Source organism: Sus scrofa, chromosome 1 (genome assembly GCF_054392235.1).
Source record: "Sus scrofa isolate SSC_HxYL_T2T_F1_AM1 chromosome 1, Sscrofa_HxYL_maternal_Yorkshire_Landrace_v2.0, whole genome shotgun sequence".
NCBI lineage: Eukaryota > Metazoa > Chordata > Mammalia > Artiodactyla > Suidae > Sus > Sus scrofa.
This window is the reverse complement of record NC_139383.1, coordinates 195,453,743-195,471,925: the sequence shown is the minus strand read 5'-3', so window position 1 is coordinate 195,471,925 and position 18,183 is coordinate 195,453,743. Positions and strand designations below refer to the sequence as shown.

At 39.3% G+C, this 18,183-nt stretch overlaps 1 protein-coding gene across 11 annotated transcripts in view; it reads right to left on the bottom strand.

The window, feature by feature from the left end:
* The window catches only part of FBXO34 (F-box protein 34), a 90,326-nt gene that overhangs the window by 30,225 nt on the left and 41,918 nt on the right, over positions 1–18,183 (bottom strand). The gene's annotated exons all lie outside the window — the stretch shown is intronic.

Here is an 18,183-nt window from a genome sequence, read left to right as displayed (position 1 = left end):
CTGGATTTGCTTGAAGTCTTCCTAATGTGACAGAACCTGACCTCAGGGGATTTTACTTCCTCTATAAACTGTGTCAGCTGTATTTTGTGCATGCTAAGGATGTTTAGACACACCATGAGCAGAGGTGTTGTCCAAATTATAGAAAGGTATATGGATTGTCTTTGGTCCTTCTGAAAAGTAATGGATAGGCATCCTCCCTCACCTTCAAGAATGAGTTGGCTCCTTGTTACGATGGTGATGAGGGCAAAAGGAACAGAGATAATTTGTCACTGAAAATTCAAAGTATTCTGTAGCTTTTTTTTTTTTAAATCAAGAATGAGGTAGGAGGAACAGCAGAACCAATTATGGAGTATATCTATAAACATGTAAAGGAGTGTGTTTCTTAACTCTAAAAATAAGATTTTAAATTGTTTAGTTTATAGGGAAAAAATGAAGCGAATAAGATGACTGAAGAAAATAAACATATTGGAGTGTATTCTAATATGAAGAGCTCTACAGCATCCAACTTAGCACTACAGATTTTCCAGAAGAGAAGTCCTGAGATCAGTTTTCAGATTGGTCACACATACACAAAACATATTAGGTTTGTGTATGTGTGACCAAGTCTGGATGGAAAGAAAAAAATCTGCTGAAATAACCAAGAACCAACCAAGGCCAACAGCAGTACCAAGCCCAGTGATCCCCAAACATTAACCATTTAAAGGAGAGATGCCGTATCTCAATAAACTGTTTAAAAAAAAAAAAAATTCACTACCTATTTCTGAGTTTAAACAGTTCTTAGCAAACTAGAGATACAGTAAAACTGTACCTTAATAAAAGCAACCTACCAGAAATTTATAGAAAATAGCATATACAATAGCAAAATATTAAAAACATTCCCTCCTAGAATCAAGAATAAAATAAAGATGCCAGCCATCATATTATAAATAAAGGTTAAAATATTGAGGGAAGAGATAAAAATCTGTCATTATTTGCAAACTGAATGTAATGAGGATTTCAAGTGAAAAAATCAAATTTAAAACTTGGTTTAGGGAGCTCCCATTGGATTAGCAGTAATGAATCTGACTAGTATCCATGAGGACTCAGGTTCCATCGCTGGCCTTGCTCACTGGGTTTAAGGATCTGGTATTGCTGTGAGCTGTGGTGTAGGTCACACACTCGGGTCAGATCCTACATTGCTGTGGCTTAAGCCGGCAATTACAGTTAAAATCGGACGACTAGCCTGGGAACTTCCACATGTTGCAGGTGTACCCCCAACTCCCAAAAAAGCAATAAATAAACAACTAAATAAAATTATTTGGTTTAACAGTGTAAAAACTTACCAGATAAAAGATCAAAATTAAAAATAAAACAAAAATGAGTTCCCATTGTGGCTCAGCAGTAATGAACCCAACTAGTGTCCATGAGAATGTGGGTTCAATCTCTGGCCTCTCTCAGTAGGTTTCATATCCCGAGCTACTGTGGCTGTGGTGTAGGTCAACAGCTTCAGCTCCAATTCAACCCCTAGCCTGAGAATTTCCATATGCCTCAGGTGTGGCCCTAAAAATAAATAAATAAATTTTTAAAAGAATTGCCACGTGACCTAGCAAATTCTACTCCAAAGTATACACCTAAAAGAACTGAAAACAAGTACTTAAACAAATTCTTGTACACAAAGGTTTATAGTAGCACTACTTAAAATAGACAAAAAGGAAAAACACCCCAGATTTCCACCAGTGGCTGAACGGATAAACAAACTGTGGTATATATACACAATGATTATTTAGAAATAAAAAAGAATGAAATGCTGATACTACAACATGGATGAACCCTAAAAATATTACATATACTAAGTTAAAGAATCCAGAAACAAGAGGCCATATATTATGATTTCATCTGTAAGAAAAATCCAGAATAGGCAAATCTAGGGACAGAAAGTAGATTAGTGGTTGCCTGGGACTGGTTGGGAGCTGGGGGGCTATGAAGGGGTGAGAGCACAGGGAAATAAGAAATGATTGCTAATTGGTATATCAGTGAACTGTATACTTTAAAAAGGTGACTACTGGAGTTCTCTTGTGGTGCAGCAGGTTAAGAATCTGGTGGTTGTCACTGCAGCAGTTTGGTTCATTGCCATGGCTCGGGTTCAATCCCTGGCATGGGAAATTCTACATGCCATGGCACAGGCACAGCTGGAAAAAAAAAATGGTGAATCTCATGGTACGTGATTTACATCTAAATTTTAAAAGTAAATGGAAGAGAACAGTCAACAAGATTTGAGGTAGGAAAAATGTAACTCCAAAACCTTTTTTTTTTTTTTTTTGTCTTTTTAGGGCCACACCCACTGCATATGGAGGTTCCCAGGCTAGGGGTCTAACCCGAGCTACAGATGCTGGCCTACACCAGATCCGACCTGCGTCTGCGAGCTACACCACAGCTCACGGCAACAACAGATCCTCAACCCACTGAGCAAAGCCAGGAATCAAACCTGCAACCTCATGGTTCCTAGTCGGATTCATTTCCTCCACGCCACGACGGGAACTCCCAAAACACGTTAAAACTACAATAACCAACACTATGGCATTCAAGCAGAGACAAGTAAGGAATTCAAGAAAAGAACATCCTAAATGATTAAAAACACACATTAAGTGGGAAAAGCAGAATGTCTGAATAAATTGAGAAAATCAGATTATCTGAGTCAAAGGCTAGAAGCTTACTACAACATAAAAACTTGGCATTCCCTGGTGGCCTAGTAGTTAAGGATCCAGCATTGTCACTGTTGTGGCATGGGTTTGACCTCTGGCCCAGGAATGTCTACATGCCAGGAGTGTGGCCAAAAATAAATTAAAAAAAAAAAAACTTAAAAAGTGCCAGAATGAATAAAATGTAAAACCCAGTACTGTCAATATGAGAAAATGATTTTAAAATCTTAGTGGGAAGCAATTCATTTCCTAAGCAAAAGACACAAAATACTGACATATCTGACTAAATACAAATTTTAAAAATCTATCTTGGAAAAAGACACCATAAAGTCAAAAGACAAGCAAAAGACTGGGAGAATAATATTTGTAATATGCACAAAAGATTAATTTCCATGACTTTAGGTAGTTCATCCCAGCCAGTGGGGAAGGAGAGGTGTCAATATTTGAACATAATACCATTAGTGTGAAAAAAAACTGAAAAGACTATTTATCATTGGCAAATAAATAGGAATATACAAAAAATATGCAGAAAACTGCATATTTTGGGGAGGTTAATAAGGGACATATATTTTTTCATATCTATTTTCAATGTTGTTTGAATTTCTGACTACAGTATGTTAAACATCAAAAACAATTTTAGGAAGTTCCTATCGTGGCTCAGCAGAAATGAATCTGACTAGTATCCATGAGTAAACAGGTTCCAGCCCTGGCCTTGCTCAGTGGGTTAACGATCCGGCATTGCTGTGAGCTGTGGTGTAGGTCAAAGACTCGGCTTGGATCTGGCGTGGCTGTGGCTGTGGCTGTGATGTAGGCCAGCAGATACAGCTCTGATCCAACCCCTAGCCTGGGAACCTCCATATGCTGCAGGTGCGGACCTAAAATGACCCAAAAAAAAAAAAAAAATTAAAACGAAAAAAGTCTTTTTTTTTAAAGGCCATACCCTCAGCATATGGAGGTTCCCAGGCTAGGGGTCAAATCGGAGCTGTAGCCACTGGCCCATGCCACAGCCACAGCAACACTAGATTTGAACTATGTCTTCAACCTACATCACAACTCATGGCAACGCCAGATCCAACCCACTGAGGGAAGCCAGGGATGGTACCTGCATCCTCATGGTTGCTAATCAGATTCGTTTCCACGGAGCCATGACGGCAACACCAGGTCAAAAGTCTGAGAGGCAAAATTTAGTGTCGGTAAGAACCATGGAAGGATTTTTAAAAAGGAAGAACCAATGTTGGATCATTTTTTCTGACAAATCCCAGAAGCAGCTTTACAAAGAATGGATATGAAAATCACCAATTTGGAAACAGGTATTGATTCATTTCTCCATTCAACAAATGCTGAACACTTACTGGGGCTCAGCATTGAACTAAGCACTGAAATGCCAGAAATGTTGCAGACTGTCTCAGCAAAAGGTAATGTATAATAGGTAGGGAAGGGGAGACACCTGTTTTTGTTTTTGTTTTAGGTGAGAGGATGTGTGGATGCCTGTAAAGCCCTCCTCATTTTTAAGGTATCTGTGTATAATATCCTTCTGATATTCTTTATAAGAACACCAGATAGTCCTGGTACATATAAGCCATTTTTTGAAAGCTTACTTGAATAGAAAAAGCAAAAAGCCTATATAAGCCTTGCTCTTACAAGTAACTGTCTCATTTTCAAGATTATCTGACTTTGAAAAGTCCTTGTCCTAAATATCTTTCAATGAAGGAATTTCAAAGCCACTCTTGGTCATTTTCTTTGTGCCCTTTTTTTATACTTTTTTTCACTCCAAAACACGACTAAAAAGAGGACACAATATTTATAGTTAACGCAAAGGAAAAACATTTAGTGAATCATATTAGAGATATTTTTGTGACTTAATCTGCAGTGGTTTCTTTTTACAGTTGACACGTTCCCATTTTATCACAGCCATCTGCTATTTCAACAGCAGAACAGTTTTAACAAAAGTTAAAGACCATGGCTATACATAAAAATTTTTTAAACTTTCTCACCTTACAACACATTTTTTTTTAAGTGTCCACTAAGTGAAGGGAGGGAGAAGAGAAAAAAAAAAAACCTGCTGATAACATTTGGCAAACAATTCACTCTACCATTTAGCCTAGAACATTTCAAAAATGTGAGGGTGTGACAGGAACTGCAGGTTATACACTATCTTGGAGTGAACTGCTTTATCATCTGGGGCTGAAGACAGGTGCTGTGAGGTGGCTAGCCAAACAGGCAAAATTAACAGCCTGAATGAGCTTTTCTTAAAACTACCATAAGTGCTACCCCAATTCTCCCTAAACCATACCCATAAGATCTCCCATTTTTAGATTTCCTTTTTCAAATGCACACTGTGGGCAATGCCAAGGAAAATGCAGGAATGTCTGAGGAAGAGATTACGGCATTCATGACAGTCAAAGGTGCTATATACCCCAAGACATTTTCAATTTCATAGTATTTTACTGTTTTAACATAAAGAGACTTGTTAAATATGTTATTCAAGATGATTTAATAGTCATATTCATGAAAGTTCTTCTTTTTTTTTTTTTTTCCGTCTTTTGTCTTTTTTGGACCACAGCTGTGGCATATGGAGGTTCTCAGGCTAGAGGTCTAATCAGAGTTACAACTGCTGGCCTACACCAGAGCCACAGCAACGCCAGATCCGAGCTGCATCTGCGACCTACACCACAGCTCACGGGAACGCCAGATCCTTAACCCACTGAGCAAGGCCAGGAATCGAACCCTCAACCTCATGGTTCCTAGTCAGATTCCTTTCCGCTGCACAGCAACGAGAACTCCGCAAGTTCAAAACTTAGGGAAAAAAAATCTTTTCAGACTCTCTATAGAGCAAACAATCATATGAAAAAAAACCCTGGCCTAATCCCCCTGGTTCATCGGGAGAACCAGTTTTTCCTTAGGAGAGCACCAGAAATTATAGTGGATTAAAAAAAAAAAAAAAAAAAAAACCACACAAAAACAAGGAGTTCCTGCTGTGGCACAACAGGATCAGAAGCGGTGTCTTGGGAGCACTGGGACACAGGTTCAACCCCCAGACAGCCCTGTGGGTTAAAGATCTGGCATCGCCACATCTGTGGCTTAGGTGGCAACTGTGGCTCAGATCTGATCCCTTGCCCCAGAACCTCCATATGCCACAGGTGGCCAAAAAGATAAATAAATAAATACAATAAAAAAAGAAAACAAAAAACATCCATTAGCACATACAAAGTGTCTCACCTGGATCTCATAAACAGAGGGAAGAAAAAACCCTCTAATTAAAACACAAAAGATGGCCAGGAAACAAGAAAAGACTGAAGACTGAAAAAGGGGGCAATAAGCAAGAGTTACCCTTTTAGTAGAAATACTTAATAAATTATGTATTTAGCAAATGGACATTGCTATACACTGGATCTTTAGAAATCATTAGCATCTTCACAGCTTTTTAATTTTTTTTTTTTTTTACAATGGCCACTGTATGTGGAAGCTCCCTGGGCCAGGAATCAAACCCTGGCCATAGCAGTAACCAGAGCCACAACAGTGACAACAGCAGATCCTTAACCCACTTAGCAACCAGGGAACTTCTTTTCCCCCACAGCTTTTAACAAGAAGGTACATCTGGACATTTAATCTAATTTCACATGCACAGTGTCAAATATTTATTCCTTTTATATCCTGTCAGATAGTTATTCCTTTTAGCCAAAAGGGAATCACAAAGATCTTTTTAAAAATGTGTGTATATATAAATATATACATTCCTCAAGAGAAGAATTCAGGAGAAGTATCTAAGCCCATATCCCCCTCCTGACAGATTATGCGCAGTTTCTTTCACTTCAGTTGCCCCATGGGTATCCTACCCCTTTTCTATTCTGGCCTTAACCAATTAAGAGACAAAGGGGAGGGGATTAAGATGACAGAATAGAAGGACTGGAGCTAAACATCTCTCCTAAAAACAACAAAATTTACAACTAAATGCTGAGCATTCCTCAACCAAATAGACCGGAAACTTTCAAAAAGATATCCTACTCCAGAAGACAAAGAGGAGGCCACATCAGGAGGTAGGAGGGGTGATTACTTGATACCTCCCGGGTGGGAAGCCTCACAGGCTGGAAAGTAACTGGTTCCCAGAGACTCACCTACAGGAGTGAGAGGTCTGAGCCCCACGTCAAATCCCCATGCCTGGGGAATCTGACACTGGGAGAAAGAGCCCCCAGAGCATCTGGCATTGAAGGCCAGTGGGGCTTGTGTGCAAGAGTTCCATGGGACTGGGGGAAAGGGAAACCCCCATTCTTAAAAAGCACACACAGACTTTCATGTGCACTGGGTCCCAGGGCAAAGCTAAGACTCCACAGGAATCTGGGTCAGACCTGACTGCAGTTCTTACAGGACCTCGTGAATGTGGCTTGTTGTGGGGAAAGACATTGGAAGCAAAGCTCTCGGGAATATTCAGCAGCATGCCTTCCTCTGGAGGTGGCCATTTTGGGAAAATCTGGCCCCACCCTTCAGTCAGCACTGAGAAGCCCAAAGCCAAACAACAATCCAGGTGAGATTACAGCCCCACCTATCAGTAAAAAGGCTGCCTAAAGACCCCCCAGGCACACAGTCACCTCTAACCTCACCCAGAGACAAATCCCCACCCACCAGAGGGATAGGAATCAGCATCATCTATCAGTGGGGAGGCACCAGCCCCTCCCATCAGGAAGCCTGCAGCAAGGCCTACATGCCAACTTCAGCCACAAGGGGGGCAATCACCAGAAGTAAGAGAGGCTACAACTCTTATTATATGTAAAAAGGTCACCACATCAAAAACCTATAAAAAGGAAAAGACAGAGAAATGTAACTCAGATGAGGGAGAAAGAAAAGCCCCCAGAAAATCAGCTAAGTGATCAGGAGATTCTCAGTCTCCAGGAAAAAGACTTTAGACTGTCAATGCTGAAGATGATGCAAGACATTGGAAATAAAGTGGAGGCAAAGATGAATAACTTACAGAAAACAATGAGCAAAGAGATACAAGATATAAAACTTAAACAAGAAGAGATACAAAATACAATAACTGAAATTAAAAAATTCACTAGAAGTGGCTAACAGCAGAATACAGGAGGCAGAAGAACAAACAAGCGAGGCGGAGGACAGATTAGTGGAAATCACTGATTTGGAACAGAAAAGAGAAAAAAGATTGAAAACAAATGAAGAGAGTCTCAGAGAACTCTGGCACAACGTTAAACACACCAACATCTGTATTATCGGGGAAGAGAGACAGCAGGGGACAGAAAAAACATCCGAAAAGATAATAGGTGAAAACTTCCCTAACATACGAAAGGAACCACTCACTCAAATCCAGGAAGCACAATGAGTACCATATAAAATAAATCCAAGGAGGAGCACCCCGAGACACATATTAATCAAACTAACCGAAATTAAAGACAAACAGAAAATACTGAAAACAGCTAGGAAGAAGAAACAAATAACATACAATAAGGGAACATACAGTAAGGGAACCCCAATAAGGTTATCAGCAGATTTTTCAGCAGAATCTCTGCAGGCCAGAAGGGAGTGGCATGATATACTTAATGAGATGAAAGGAAAAAACCTCCAACCAAGATTACTTTACCCAGCAAGGCTCTCATTCAGATGTGAGGAAGAAATCAAAAGCTTCACAGATAAGCAAAAGCTGAGAGAATTCAGCAATGCTAAACCAGCTTTACAACAAATACTAAAGGACCTACACTAGACAGAAAAGAAAAGGCCTCAACCAGAAACAAAAATACCACAAATGACAAGGCTCACCAGTAATGGTATATATACAGTAAAGATACAAAATCATCCACGCACAAGTATGCCACCAAAATCAGAAATCATGAAAAGAGGTGGATACAAATGCAGGACACCAGAGATGCACTTGCAATTAAGAGACCAACAACTTAAAACAATCTCTTATATATATAGACTCTTATAATTTCAGAATAACTGCAAACCAAATATCTACAATTCATACACAAATAAGAAAAATCCACATGAATACAACACTAAAGATAGTCATCAAACCAGAAGAGGAGAGAACAAGAGAAGGGAAGAAAAAAGAGCAACAAAAACAAACCCAAAGCAATTAATAAAATGGCAAAAAGAACATACATATCAATAATTACCTTAAATGTTAATGGACTAAACACCCCAACCAAAAGACACAGACTGGCTGAATGGATACAAAAACAAGAGCCGTATATATGCTGTCTTCAAGAGACCCACTTCACTTCTATGGACACATACAAATTGAAAGTGAGAGGATGGAAGAAAATAGTCCATGCAAATGGAAATCAAAAGAAAGCTGGAGTAGCAATACTCATCTCAAACAAAATAGACTTTAAAATGAAGAATATTTTAAGGGACAAGGAAGGTCACTACCTAATAATGATCAAAGGATCAATCCAAGAAGAAATAACAATTTTAAATATCTACACACCCAACACAGGTTCACCACAATATATAAGGCAACTGCTAACAACCTTAAAAGGAAAAAACCTCCAACCAAGGTAACAAGGCAACTGCTAACAACCTTAAAAGGAATAAACCTTAAATATCTTAAATATCTACACACCCAACATAGGTTCACCACAATATATACGGCAACTGCTAATAACCTTAAAAGGAATAAACCTCCAACCAGCAATAACACAATAATAGTGGGGGACTTTAAATAACACCCCACTTACAGCAATGGACAGATCAACCAGACAGAAAATCAATAAGGAAACAAAGGCCCTGAATGAAGCATTAGACCAGAAGGATTTAATACATATTTATATGATATTTCATCCAAAAGCCATAAAATACACATTATTCTCAAGTGCACATGGAACATTTCTCTAAGATTGATCACATCCTGGGCTACAAATCAAGCCTTGGTAACTTTAAGAAAATTGAAATCACATCAAGCATCTTTTCAGACCACAACACTATATGACTGGACATCAACAAGAAGAAAACTGCAAAAAACACAAACACGTGGAGACTCAACAACATGCTACTAAACAACCAATAGATCACTGAAGAAATCAAAGAGGAAATTAAAAAACACCTGGCAGCAAATGACAACAAAGATACGACACTCCAAATCCTATGGGATGCAGCAAAAGCTGTTCTAAGAGGAAAGTTTATACCAATACAAGCCCACCTCAGGAAACAAGAAAAAAACCAAATAAACAAGCTAACTTTACATCTAAAGCAGCAGCAGCTTGAGAGAGAAGAACAGACAAGACCTAAAGTTAGTATAAGGAAAGAAATCATAAAGATCAGAGCAGAAATCAATGAAATAGAAACAAAGAAAACCATAGAAAAGATCAATGAAACGAAAAGCTGGTTCTTTGAAAAGATCAACAAAATTGATAAACCCTTAGCCAGACTTATCAAGAAAAAAAGAGAGAGGACTCAAATCCATAAAATTAGAAATGAAAAAGGAGAAGTAACAACGAATATCACAGAAATACAAAGGATCCTAAGAGACTACTATATGCAACTATTTGACAATAAAATGGAAAACCTAGAAGAAATGCACAAATTCTTAGAAAGGTACAATCTTCCAAGACTAAACCAAGATGAAATAGAAAAGATGAACAGACCAATCACAAGTACTGAAATTGAAACTGTGATTTAAAAACTTCCAACAAGCAAAAGTCCAGGACAAGATGGCTTCACAGGCAAATTCTAGCAAACATTTAGAGAAGAGCTAATACCTCTCCTTCTGAAACTATTCCAAAAAATTGCAGAGGAAGGGATAATCCCAAACTCATTCTATGAGGCCACCATCACCCTGATATCAAAACCAGACAAAGGTACCACAAAAAAAGAAAACTACAGGCCAATTTCACTGATGAACATAGATGCAAAAATCCTCAACAAAATACTAGCAAACTGCATCCAACACTACATTAAAAGGATTGTACATCATCACCAAGTGGGATTTATCCCAGGGATGCAAGGGTTTTTCAATATCCACAAATCACTCAGTGTGATACACCACATTAACAAACTGAAAAATAAAAACCATATGATCCTCTCAATAGACGTGGAAAAAGCCTTTGACAAAGTCCAACACCCATTCCTGATAAAAAAAACCCTCCAGAAAGTGGGCATAGAGGGAACCTACCTCAACATAACAAAGGCCATATATGACAAACCAACAGTGAACATCATTCTCAATGGTGAAAAGCTGAAAGAATTCCCACTGAGATCAGGAACAAGACAAGGATGTCCACTCTTGCCCCTACTACTCAACAAAGTTTTGGAAGTCCTAGCCACAGCAATCAGAGAAGTAAAAGAAATAAAAGGAATCCAAATTGGAAAGGAAGAACTAAAACTATTGCTATTTGCAGATGACATGATACTATACCTAGAGAATCCTAAAGACTGTACCAGAAAACTGTCAGAGCTTATCAATGAATTTGGCAAAGTCACAGGACACAAAATTAACAAACAGAAATTGACAGCATTTCTATATACTAACAATGAAAGATCAGAAAGAGAAATTAGGGAAGCAATCCCGTTTACCATCACATCCAAAAGAATAAAATACCTAGGAGTAAACCTACCTAAAGAGACAAAAGACCTGTACTCTGAAAACTATAAGACACTGATGAAAGAAATCAAAGATGACACAAAGAGATGAAAAGATATACCATGCTCTTGGATTGGAAGATTCAATACTATCAAAATGATGATACCACCAAAGGCAATCTACAGATTCAATGTAATCCCTATCAAATTACCAAGGACATTTTTCACAGAACACAAACAAAATATTTTAAAGTTTGTTTGGAAGTGCAAAAGACCCAGAATAGCCAAAGACATCCTGAAAAAGAAAAATGGAGCTGGAGGAATCAGGCTCCTGGACTTCAGACTATATTACAAAGCAACAATCCTCAAAACCATATGGTACTGGCACAAAGACAGAAATATAGATCAGTGGAACAGGATAGAAAGCCCAGAATTAAACCCACACACCTACAGCCAACTAATCTATGACAAGCGAGGCAAGGATATACAATGGAGAAAAGACAGCCTGTTCAATAAGTGGTGCTGGGAAAACGGGAGGGCCACATGGAAAAGAATGAAATTAGAACACTCCCTAATACCATACACAAAAATAAACTCCAAATGTATTAAAGACCTAGATGTAAGACCAGACACTATAAAACTCTTAGAGGAAAACACAGGCCAAACACTCTCTGACATAAACGACAGCAACATCTCAGATCCACTTCTTAGAGTAATGACAATAAAAACAAAAATAAACAAATGGGACCTAATCAAACTTCAAAGTTTCTGCACAGCAAAGGAAACCCTAAACAACACGAAAAGACAACCCACAGAATGGGAGAAAATCTTTGCAAATGAAGCGACTGAGAAGGGATTCATTTCCAAAATTTATAAACACTTTCTGCAGCCCCATACCAAAAAAACAAACAACCTCATCAAAAAATGGGCAGAAGATCTAAACAGACAGTTCTCCAAAGAAGATATACAGATGGCCAAAAAACACATGAAAGGATGTTCAACATCACTCATTATTAGAGAGATGCAAATCAAAACCACTATGAGGTACCATCTTACACCAGCCAGAATGGCCAGCATCAAAAAGTCTACAAACAGCAAGGGCTGAAGAGGGTGTGGAGAAAAAGGAACACTAGTACACTGTTGGTGGAATTGTAAGTTGGTGCAACCACTGTGGAAAGCAGTATGGAGATGCCTCAGAAAACTGAAAATAGAACTCCCATTTGATCCAGCAATCCCACTCCTGGGCATCTACCCAGAGAAAACCATGACTCACAAAGACACATGTACTCCAATGTTCATTGCAGCACTATTTGCAATAGCCAAGACATGGAAACAACCTAAATGTCCATCGACAGAGGAGTGGATCAAGAAGATGTGGTACACATACACAATGGAATATTACTCAGCCATTAAAAGCAATGAAATACCAGCATTTTTAGCAATATGGATGGACCTAGGAATTATCATGCTGAGTGAAGTCAGTCAGACAATGAGACACCAACATCAAGGGCTCTCACTGACATGTGGAATCTGAAAAAAGGACACAATGAACTTCTTTGCAGAAGAGATACTGACTCACAGACTTTGAAAAACTTATGGTTTCCAAAGGAGACAGTTCAGGGGTGGGGGGATGCGCTGAGGTTGTGGAATGGAAATCCTATAAAATTGGATTGTGATGACCACTGCACAACTATAAATGTAATAACTTCATTGAGTAATAAAAATAAATTTAAAAAGAGAGAGAGACAAAGGGGAACTAAATGGACTATGAGGTGGCCTCGTGTGAAATTAAGGGTAATGAGTCTAACCAACCCAAACACATCAAATGTTATGTGGGAAAGGGGGCGGGGGCTTAATCTGTGCAGAATTTAAGGGTTGGAGACAAAATTACAGCATTGTTTCTCTAGATGAGTTTCTCTAGATGAGGGAGCAATAAATGCCTGCTGCAGAGTGGAGGAGGTGATGGTCACCAGATCCAAGCACTGATGGGCAAGTGGAATGGCTATAGAATCTGAGACAACTAGGTACTAAAGTTTCAATTTTCTACAAGACCAAACCATGTGATTTGAAACTGTTCTCTTTTATTCATATTCTCACATCCAAATGAAAAACTAAAAGGTCATCTGATTCAACATCTATTTATGGACGGTTACTTTTTTGGAAATGAAATATATTCTAGAAATCAGTAGAATTTTTTCCTGACTGAGTTTATATATGATTTGAAAACCAACAGGAGACTGGCTAAGCCTACTGAGAACTCCCTTAAATTGTTGAGTTTACTTACCTATTTTTTTCAACAACTAGATCCCAGACTTCTGGGTAAAGATGATGAACTTTAAAAAAAAAAGAAAAAGAAAAAATAGCTCTTTTCCAATCCTTCCCCAAATACCAAGGAAATTTTTTTTTTAATGATATAAACCCACAGAGATGAAGAGAACTGAAGATTACAGCCACAAATGTTTGAATGCAGAAAAATAGATAAGAGGTAAAGGACCCAAAGAAACAAGAAAAGTGAATCCTAAGGTAAGCATCAAAAGGCTCAGCAGGGATAAAATGGTAAGAATTAACAGAAAATCTGAAATGCAATTCTTAGATTCCCTCTTATTCTCTCAGGAAGGCAGAAAAATGCCCTTCCTTCATCTTTGCAAAAGGTTGAAGGTAATCTAAGGAGGCTTATAAATACATGTTTATATGGACTAGGGTTCACCAGGTAAGGTGAAAGCAGTTTAAATTAACATATGTACGAGACCCCAGTCCATGATGTGTTGGTAAATAAATGTTTAACTGGCTGGCTGATTTGGGGTTTTTGGGGGGTGGCGGGGACAAGAGTAGTTATTTGTAATATTTGCTTATCACCATACCTGCTTCAGGCTACCAAATGATATCACTGAATGCAGAGTTCAGAAGAGATGCACAGTAGCCTATTACTACATATTATTACCACCATATAGATAAAATAGATGTACATATGCAAGAATATCCATAATAACAAAATGTAATAAAATAAATAGAAAGAACTGAGTTTTTAATATTTATTCATTTATGTATAACATTTCATTATAAGTCTGCATAATCTTTAAAAACTGTTGTATTTAGAAGTTCTCACTGTGGCACAGTGGGTTAAAGGATCTGGTTTGCCACAGCTGTGGCGCAGGTTACAGCTGTGGCTCAGATCCAATCCCTGGACCAAGAACTTCCATATGCCACTAGCATGGCCATTTAAAAAAAAACAAAGGAGTTCCCATCGTGGTGCAGTGGTTAATGAATCCGACTAGAAACCATGGGGTTGCGGGTTCGGTCCCTGCCCTTGCTCAGTGGGTTAACGATCCGGCGTTGCCATGAGCTGTGGTGTAGGTTGCAGACGCGGCTCGGATCCCGCGTTGCTGTGGCTTTGGTGTAGGCCGGTGGCTACAGCTCCGGTTCGACCCCTAGCCTGGGAACCTCCATATGCCACGAGAGCGGCCCAAAGAAATAGCAAAAAGACAAAAAATAAAATAAAATAAAATAAAATAAAAAATAAAAAAAATTAAAAAAAAAAAAAAAACAACAAAAAACCACTGTTGTACTTAGGAACTTGCTCACAGCAAAGTTCTTCAAAATTTAACAACTGTTCCGATGTACTAGTACCAGCCACTGACCCGAGCCCCCTCTATCAATACCTTTCCCAAACAGCTGACAGCCAGGTCTTCACCTCCATGCAGTAGAGATTAGAGTAGACTTCTCTGGGGAATTTAGCCAACGATTAGTCTATAAGAAAAACTACAGTTCCCAAGCTAAATTTGACCAGCCAGATCATCCTTTCTCCTGACTGCTAAGTCCTCCTTGCTTGTTTATAAAGATTCTTATCAGCTACGATAGCACTCATATACACTAGCAAAGAGCCAAGAGTCATTAGGCATCTCTGATACAAAAAAAAACAGAAATGGAAACAGAAAAAGCCAGCTGAAAGAAAGAGAGACTAGGGTCAGCTTCAGAGGTGTGTGACGTGGGCAGTCACACAGTGAGCATCCTGTACTTAGAAGAGCTCGCAGTAGGTTTGATGCTCTCCTGTTAGTGTCTAGGAATTCTTTAATAATGCTGAACAAAGAGTCCCACATTTTCACTCTGTACTGAGTCCTGCAAATTATGTAGCTATTCCTGATAGAGAATATGCAGGCAGAACACTCTGGGGAGAAAGACATCATTAGCATTTTCAGAAAAGTAAGATAAAATATTACAAACATGAAACAAGAATAGCATGTTAAAAGGAAAAAAGGCAAAAAAAGAGAAAGTGAGTGATTACAAACATGCTTTCACAGTAATTAAAAATTTAACGGCTAAAATGAAAAACTCAATACTACAGCATAAGAACACTGGAAGATCAGTCCAGGATGTCCAATATCTGAAAAATAAGAGTTCAAGAGGGACTAAAAATGAAAAAAGAGGACAGAGAGTCATCAACAAAGTAATTCCCAGACTGAAAGGGTCCATTAAGTGCTCAGCACAATGGATGGAGCAAAGCCCACACTAAGGCATATTACTGTGCAATTTCAAACATGAGAAACAAAAGAATTAATCACATTTATAATTAGGAACCTAATGGTTTTGGGTTTCAAAAGCACGATGGAGTTCCCATCGTGGCACAGTGGTTAACAAATCCAACTAGGAACCATGAGGTTGCGGGTTCGATCCCTAGCCTTGTTCAGTGGGTTAAGGATCCAGCATTGCCGTGAGCTGTGATGTAGGTCACAGACACAGCTCGGATCCCATGTTGCTGTGGCTCTGGTGTAGGCCGGTGGCTATAGCTCTGATTAGACCCCTAGCCTGGGAACCTGCATATGCCCCGGGAGCGGTCCTAGAAAAGGCAAAGACCAAAAAAAAAGAGCAATGCAGTAATAAGCAAATAAGCAAAGAGGAAACTAAAAAACAATGAAGTCATACCTTGAAAATTAGCAAGCTAGAATTCTATACTCAGCCAAACAAAAAAGAGTAAGGACAGAATAAGACACTTACACTCATTCAAGGTCTCAAAGTTTGACTCCTATAAACCTTTCTCAGGCAGCTACTAGAGAATACACTCTGACAGAATAAGGAACGTGAAGATAAGTAATCTAAAAAAAAAGAAATTAAACACAAAGAGGAAAAGAGTAACCCCAAGATGCTGTGAAGGGAAGTCTGAGGAGTGCATAAAAACAGTGGGCAACCAGTACGGATGAGAACACACCTTCAGGAATATGAGAAGCTAACAGAATACCTTAGTGTTGGAATTCTTTTCTTTTTTTTTTTTTTTTAAGTGTTGGAATTTTCTGGAAAAAAATTTGGATGAGTTGCAATCTGAAAAAGAAGTTAATGTACACATTTTATTTATTTTTATTTTATTTTATTTTTTTTTTTTTGTCTTTTTGCTATTTCTTTGGGCCACTCCCTCGGCATATGGAGGTTCCCAGGCTAGGCATCCAATCGGAGCTGTAGCCACCAGCCTAGGCCAGAGCCACAGCAACTCGGGATCCGAGCCGCGTCTGCAACCTACACCACAGCTCACGGCAACGCCGGATCGTTAACCCACTGAACAAGGGCAGGGACCGAACCCGCAACCTCATGGTTCCTAGTCGGATTCGTTAACCACTGCGCCATGACGGGAACTCCTGAAGTTAATGTAAAAGTAAACAACAACAAAGAATTCCCTGATGGCCTAGTAGGTAAAGATTCAATGTTGTCGCTGCTATTGCTTGCTTGGGTCACTGCTGTGCCTCAGATTCAATCTCTGGCCTGGGAACTCCTGTATGCCACAGGCGTAGCCAAAAAAAGAAAGAAAGAAAAATATAAATTTCAGGGAAAACAAAAAGTTTTAAGTGTTCACAGATTTACTACTTGACTTAACTGTGAATAGCACATTCAGTCAGAGCTGCAGCTGATGGCCTACACCACAGCCAAAACAACAAGAGATCTGAGCTGCACCTGCGATCTATACCACAGCTCACGGCAATGCCAGATCCTTAACCCACTGAGCAAGGCCAGGGATCAAACCTGCAACCTCATGGATACCAGTCAGGTTCGTTACCACTGAGCCACAACAGGAAGACCACATTCAGCCTTAACTGTGTAAACACTGATAACCAACCTAAATAGTTATGAACACGGACACCAGGGCAGGAAAACACAGAAGGTACTTGGGGATGTGGAAAAATAACTAAATCATCATCTGCCACAATGGGAAATCAAGATACCTGAAGCTGGGAAATCAAGAAATCGGAATATAAGAATGTTATTAAGAATGACAGGGGAGGATTTCCTGTCATGGCTCAGTGGTTAATGAACCCAACTAGCATCCATGAGGATGCAGGTTCAATCCCTGGTCTTGCTTAACGGGTTAAGGATCCGGCATTGCCATGAGCTGTATTATAGGTCACAGACATGGCTCAGATCCTGCATTGCTGTGGCTTGGGTGAGGCTGGTGGCTACTGCTCCAACTGGACCCCTAGCCTGGGAACCTCCATATGCCACAGGTACAGCCCTAAAAAGAAAAAGAATGACAGGGATCAGGAGTTCCCATTGTGGCTCAGCGGGTAAAGAACCAACATAGTATCAATGAGGATGAGGATTCGATTCCTAACCTCACTCAGTGGGTTATGGATCTAGCACTGCCACAAGTGCGCGTAGGTCACAGGGCTCAAATCCAGTGTTCTGTGGCTGTGACACAAGCCTTCAAGCTGCAGCTCCAATTCCTAGCCCAGGAACTTCGATTTGCTGCAGGTACAGCGCTCAAAAAACAAACTCAGAATGCATAAATTATAATACACATTATTTTAACACAATTGAAATGGCATTGTTTTTATTCTTTATAAATCTGTCAGGTTGACTCTTATTTAGCTAGTAAAGTTATTTCAGTCAGTTTACAACACAGTTCAGATAAGTAAATGCTGTCACATCCTCTGTTGCACCTCCAGATTGAATGATGATGGTGGTCATGGTCAGCATAGGCTATTTAGGAGGAATT